This window comes from Cebus imitator, unplaced genomic scaffold, assembly GCF_001604975.1.
Source record: "Cebus imitator isolate Cc_AM_T3 unplaced genomic scaffold, Cebus_imitator-1.0 Scaffold766, whole genome shotgun sequence".
Lineage (NCBI taxonomy): Eukaryota > Metazoa > Chordata > Mammalia > Primates > Cebidae > Cebus > Cebus imitator.
Genome location: NW_016108081.1, coordinates 78,120 through 85,194, shown reverse-complemented (window position 1 = coordinate 85,194; position 7,075 = coordinate 78,120). Strand labels below are relative to the sequence as shown.

The 7,075-nt window shown below is 40.1% G+C and overlaps 1 long non-coding RNA gene across 1 annotated transcript; it reads left to right on the top strand.

Annotated features, from left to right (window-relative positions):
• The first annotated feature begins 6 nt into the window (after positions 1-6).
• On the top strand, positions 7-3,562 carry LOC108297047. Its single transcript, XR_001822081.2, has 2 exons — positions 7-836; positions 2,757-3,562. It is a non-coding gene; the product is annotated as an uncharacterized LOC108297047 (long non-coding RNA).
• Positions 3,563-7,075: the final 3,513 nt, after the last annotated feature.

Here is a 7,075-nt window from a genome sequence, read left to right as displayed (position 1 = left end):
TCTGGGTTAAGATGGTAAAAAAAACTGGTGATGCTTCATCCACTTTTATTCTCCCACTGAATAATTCATGATGGACTGGAGAATCTCAATGATTGGTTCACCATACTCTGGCAGAAATTCCTACTGACTGCCATACCTTGAGTAAGAAATTCTTGGTAACCAATGCAGACTCAGACCTCTTGAAAAACGAAAAGCAGGCCAAGCTGGATAAAAGCCAAAATTACTGTTTGCCAAATTACACTGTTGGGTTTCGTGGAACAGCTAGGACTCTCATATACCTAAAGATAGTGAAAAGATGTATAGAGGTTACTGAGGTTGGAAATATATGTTGAGTTTAACACTGTAATTGACAGTGGCCTTTCAATGAAGATTTAAGGAATTTGGAATCTATTCTGCAGGCAGAAGGGAAAGTATTGATGATTTTGAGCAGTGACAATAGGATCAGATGCATGTTTTAAAAGATCTAGAAGTGTAAAGAGTATATGTATATTAGGGCTGGAGTAGCTGGAGGCTGGGAGACAAACTTATTGCAAGGCTCCACATAAAATCATATGGACCTCAGTGAATCCTATCCTCAGGTAAATACTAATAATTAAAAGGGCTTCACCATTTGTAGAGCTTTCAGATGATTTATCCTTAATATTATTATCCTCACATCTGCTGATGAGCAAGCCTCTCAGGATCTTCTGCTCCAGTCTTGTGATGGTAGCATGTTCCTGCCTCTGGTGGTACTAAACCCTGGGCAATCATCTCTGCTAGGAACAGCTGTTCGTGGTGACTGCTGTGAAACCAACAGGATGGCCTCTTTTCTATTTAGTCCTAAGAGTGGGCATAAGGTAAGCATTTGTAAGATTTTACTGAAATTTCTGGAGTATAAAAAGGAAAATGCTACACTGAATATAATTACAACTATTCAGGCACAGGCCCACCCCAGAGTCTCTTACCAAGTTAACTCTCCTGTTTGTCTTTCTTTTCTGCCTTCACGTGGCTTCAGACAGCTCACCTTCCAACCACTGGAAGTGTTTACAGCATCTCCACATCTCTCCACAAGGTGGAGTTCAAGGCCAAATTTTTCACTAGCCCCAGATACTGGAAGGAGTATTTTTTTCTTCATTTGTATTCAATGTAAGGCCTGCCTCCTAGGTCTTTATTTCCTATTCACACATTAAATCTGACAGTGGCAATGTATTCCCTGTGGAGGAAATTCTGTCTAGGCCTAAAGCAGTGTGGCCTAGCTTTATGGTTTAATAAAGACAATCACACAATATCCAATATATTTCCTACATCACATGTAGGCCATTAACAGTCTGATCAAGACTGGGCTATGTCAAATCGAACACAGCTTCTAGACATCAAGCGATTATAAACTCTGGAGGTTCAGTCTCACTCATAGCACCTGCCTTAGCCTGTTTGCTGTTGCTTATAACAAAATACCTGAAAATTTATTTTTTTTTTTAAAATAATTTCCTACAGCTCTGGAGTCTGGGAAGTTGAAGATTGAGGGGTCACATCTGGTGAGGGCCTTTTTGATGGTAGAAACTCTGCAGTCCTGAGGTAGCGCAGGGTATCACATGGAAGGGGGCTAAGTATGCTAACATGGTAGCTTAGGTCTCTCTTTCGCTTCTTATAAAGCCACCATTTCTACTTCCATGATAACCCATCAACAGATTAATCCATTCACAAGGCCAGAACCCTCTGATTCAATCACCGTACCTCTGAAAGGCCATACCTATGAATACTACCACATAGGAGATCAAGTTTCAACATAAGTTTTGGAGGAAATATTCAAACCATAGCAGTTTCTGTGTATTTGTGTGCATGCATGCACACATGTGTGTAGAGACACAGAGAGAGGACTAGAGAGGCAGAGATACCTATACATATGTACACCTGTACATTAAATGAAATTATGTACACATATACAACGTTATAAAAATGGAACCATAGTATATATCCTCCTTTATAAATTTCTCCACTTAATAGAATGTTAACATGTTTGTAGGTTCTTTTATGCAGAGTTACTTCTTTTATAGTATTCCATTGTGTGAATAATGCATAATTTATTCAGCAAATCCTTGTTGATACATATTGGGACAACTTTCAAAATTTGGTTATTATGAACAATGCAACCAAGAACATTGTCATACATGTATTGTTATACCCAAGAGAGTTAGAAAGGAAGTGCCATACTCTGAGTTCCAATTGAGAGTCCTTTATTACCGGTGACCGAGAGTCAGCTACTGCTCAAAATCTCTCCTTCCCTTCTGATTTCCTTTTATACCTAACCTAGAAGAGAGGGGAGAGGGAGTCTAGCTGAAGTGGAATTTTACAGAAGCAGAACAAGCAAGTTAGTAGGAGGAAGCTGGTAACCAGGAGGCAGGAGGTTCCCATAGTTGCTGGTTACTAAGAGTATTTCCATACAATCATCAAGGAGGGTTGCAGGGGAGACTTTCCATACAATCAATCACCAAGGGGGGGAGTTTCACAATAGCAGGCAGACTTGCCAAGCAGGATATGGTTATAGCAGTTACAGGTACTGAGAACAGGTGACCCCAACCTCAGCTGTTCAAGGCTCTGAAGTAGACCCAGGAATGAACCTGAGGGGGCCATGGCAGGGAGGGCGAAGCTAAGCTGGAGCTTGTCAGGCTTATTTCTAAGGTGAAGTCAGGTTACTTCATTTCAATATATTGTGTACTTATACATGAATTTTAATAGGATGAGCTGTTAATATAAATATTTATTTCTTATCTTTCCAGGTAAAATATTGTTGGGTACCTCCTTTGGAGTTCTAGACTCAGGATGAGATTACAGAAGATATGCTCAACATCCTCCTTTGACCTGGTCCCAGTTTCACTATATTTGATAGATGCTTTACAGTCTCTGGTAAGGAGGTGTGCAATTCTCTGATTTTATTATAGTTTTTAGGGAATTTTATTTTATACATTTCAACCAAAAAAATTACATAAATAACAGCTCGACTGAAAGCTGTATTTTAAATGAACAAATATTGGTACTTTGTGAACACATGTGGTGCTTTTTTTTCTCTAATTATTGGCTATCAATCTTATTTTACTAAATATATACTGACAAATTTATTTTGGTCCATTTATTTGAGTTCAAAGACTATTTCATACTCTTCCCAGTGAAACAGTCATGGGCCATTGCTATCTTCAAAAGAACTAAATATATAAGTAGCAGCTCTCCTCAAAAAAGATGACAAAGTCTTCTTTTCCCTTTAGAACATAAATTTCAGTGGCTGGTAAAACTATTTTAGCAACAATATGCTCACTTCTTCTATGATATGTTTTTCTTCTCTACTAAGTTCAAAGTTTCTCTCAGTAACCATAGCAACTCAAAATTGTTTCTCTACCTTACTGAAGTTGCCCTCTTCCACTGATCATTAGGACATTAACTTTTAGAATCATTTGTTTTTGCCTCTTGTTTTGAAGGCAGCTTTTTAATTTCCTCAAATAATTGCAATGGAACAAAAAATTGTTCTCTTTTTTACATATGTGCACTTTTATAAGAGATGTAATGTTTGTAAATAAAAGTTTTAATTTATCAAAAGCATGTCTCTAACAATGTGAGGGTTATAAAGATTAATAATAGTAGAAATATCTGTGTACCAGCCACTCAGAATCATTCTAGTTAGATATAGTTATTGTAAGGACAAAAAAGAAAATGGATCTAAAAAGGTAAATAAGTGAGATCATTGCATAGTTCTTTACAGTTTAACAAGAGTTGTTTAGATAGGACCTGCTCCACACTTATTTGATTCTCCGTTTTCCCCTGAATTTCCTTTCCAAACAATGTACAGTGTTTCCAATATCTATCAAAATTTCATAAAAGCTATGATTCCCAACTTATACAAACTGTCCATCAAGATGTTTTCTCCCAAACATCGCATTCTTGAACCAAGCCATTAAAGACTTGGACTGTGACACAGTTTTCATTCTGAGGACCATACACATCTGTGTAATTACCATCACTCCCATTTTCTACCCTATACAGGGAATCCCTATGGCCTTAGGCTTACACACACAACTGGGAGCTATAAGGACCAGAAAAAGTAAAAAGTGATCCATTCTGTAAAGACCCTTCATTGCCTACCAAAGAAGAAACAATTCCACAGGAAATGGCTTAGACAGAGTCATCCCAAACCCAAGCCACCTCTACTGGCTGGAAATCATCTGTGGAGTGCCAACCCACACTAACCAGCCAGGCATACCCAGCACTTTCACTCTCATAAAAGACTAAACTACTGTAAACCCAAAATAAAATTATGAACCCCCCACCTCCACAAACCATCTGAATGGACATCTTCCTCTGCCAGGGCACTGTAAAATTTAACCTGAAAGACTGGTTCAGGATATGACAGAAAGTTGGGGGGGGTGGTGGTCAGACCTGCCTCATTATGTCCTCCAACATTAACATGAGCACAGACCTTAAATGTGATAAGAAACATAATGTATTCTCTCTGAAGCCTTCTACCTGGAGGCCCCATCAGGATGATGAAACTTTGGTGTCTACAACCTCGTACTATAATCCAGACATTGCATTTTATTGATAATAACTCTTTCAACCAGTTGTCAATCAGAAAATTTTTAAATCTGCCTATAAATTGGAAGTGCCCCCCCTTCCAGTTGTCCCGTCTTTCTGGACCGAATCATTATGTTCTCAGGATATCCTGAGGGCTGTGTCACAGGCCATAGTCACTCATATTTATCTCAGAATAAATCTTTTCAAATATTTTACAGAGGTTGACTGTTTCTCCACACTATGCCCCTATCCTCTGTCCCCAGTCACCACAAAAACACCACCCCCAGCTCCACTTACACCCTTATCCCTCACCCATCCACTGAACAAACCCCACCCACACCTTCACACACCATTCCACTCTCATCTCCCAAACTCAAGAACAAACCAATCAACCCCCACACCCACCCGCTGCACACATTGCAGCTCAGCTAACAGACGGTGTCTCTCTGAGGGTCCTATCAGCCAGCCTTTTTCCCTACCTGGGGGATTTGCCACACAATAGAGCCCAGTATACAAGTTGAAAGCCAATTTCTCCTGGGCCAGTACCAGCCTGAAAAAAGGGAGGGGCCAGCCTAAGGGCCTCATCTGCTAGGGAAGGTTCCCAGCTATTCCCACTTGGAAAGAAGCTGGGAGAGATCAAAATTCGAGCTGATTTGTTAGTTCTCACTCTTCTGCCCCTATCCCTACCTCCGCCCTGTTGCTTTGTAGGGCAAGTTTTTGTTTGTTTTCCTTGTCAGCTGCCTAGAAACCCTGCCTGCTGCCTAGACAGAAAAGTTTATCAAGACAGGGGAAATGCAATGGAGAAAGAGTAATTCACACAGAAAGGCTGTGTGGAACACTGGAGTTTTATTATTACTCAAATCAGTCTCTCCAAGCCTTCCCTAGGATCAGAGCTTTTAAGGATAATTTGGTGGGGAGTGCTGATTGGTCGGATTGGAAATGAACTCATAGGGGGTCAAAGTGAGTTTCTCTTGATGCCTTCTATTCCTGAGTGATCACAGATCTGGTTGAGCCAGATTACCGGTCTGGGTGGGGTCAGTTGGTGCCTAGAGTGCAGGGTCTAGAAAATATCTCAAACACTGATGTTAGGCTTTGCAATAGTGATGTTATTCCAAGAAGAAATTTGGGGAGGCTCACACTCTTGCATCCAGAGACTTCATGGCCCCAAGCCATAATTTCTAATCTTATAGCTGATTTGTTAGTCCTACAAAGGCAGACTCAGACTGGTCCCCAGGCGAGAAGGGGTGATTTGTTTTGTTTTGCTTTCTCCTTTGGGAAAGGGCAATTAATGGTTTTTAAAAGTTAAACTATAAACTAAATTCCTTCCCAAGGTTCGTTTGGCCTATGCCCAGGAATGAACAAGGACAGCTTATAGGTTAGAAGCAAGATGGAGTGAGAGTGAGTTAGGTCTGATCTCTTTAAATGTCATAATTTCCTCAGTTACAATTTTTGCAAAGGTGGCTTCAGCCTTGTTGAGACAAAGCCTGTGATTGTTTTCAAGGTTACCTGACTTACATGGCATTTTTAAACTGACCTAGGCCTGCTTTTCTCTTTCTTCTCTTGTCCTAGTAGTTGTATAGGACCAGACTGTGATAACTTGCATTTGCTTTTGTCTTTATCCATTGTCCTGTCTGCTTTTGTGATTAGGATATAATAGTTAGAAGTGTTCCTTCACATTTCTCCAATTGGCTCTGCTGACTTTTCATATAAAATCAGTATTTGCTCTGCCAGTGCATCTGAAAAATCCATCCGTATATTCATGTATCCATTGTGGTGGCACCGTCCGAAAAAGCTTTGACTATTAATATATTGGTATGATACTAATAATTGGCGGTGTCATAAAATGGAAGAAAAGAGAAAAAGCAATGTGTGAATTCAAATTTTCTAGGTGAGACTGCACCTCAGAAGGTCTCTGACCTATAGGACACTCTTAAAATGCTTCCCTCTTGAATAAAAAAAACACTTTTTCAGCCTGGCAACTAAAAGCCTTCACCACCTGGGTCCTTTTCCTTTTCCACCTCTTCTATTTATTACTTCTGCAGCATTTACTACAGTTTCCTGCTCGTTTTGCTTCAGGCCACGCCCCTCAACATACCAAGTGTTTCAGGTCTTCCTTTTGTATTTATAGTTTCTCCTACCTGGAATTCACTTTCACCATCTGCTGGGTAAAATCATGCTGATTATTCTAAACTTTCATAACTTCTCTCTGGAGCCTTTCCTTGAAGCTGTACTTAGATAAGTTATCCCCCTTTTTTCATTCACCTACCCTCTGAGAACCCCACATATCTGAGACAGGTCTCAGTTAATTTAGAAAGTTTATTTTGCCAAGGTTGAGGACTTGTGCCCATGACACAGCCTCAGGAGGTCCTTAAGACATGTGCCCAAGGTGGTCAGAACAAAGTTTGGTTGTATACATTTTAGGGAGACATGAGACATTGATCGACATATTTAAGATGAACTTTGGTTTGGTCTGAAAAGGCAGCATAACTAGAAGCAGTGGCAGGATGAATTGAAGTAGGGAGGGGACTTCCAGGTG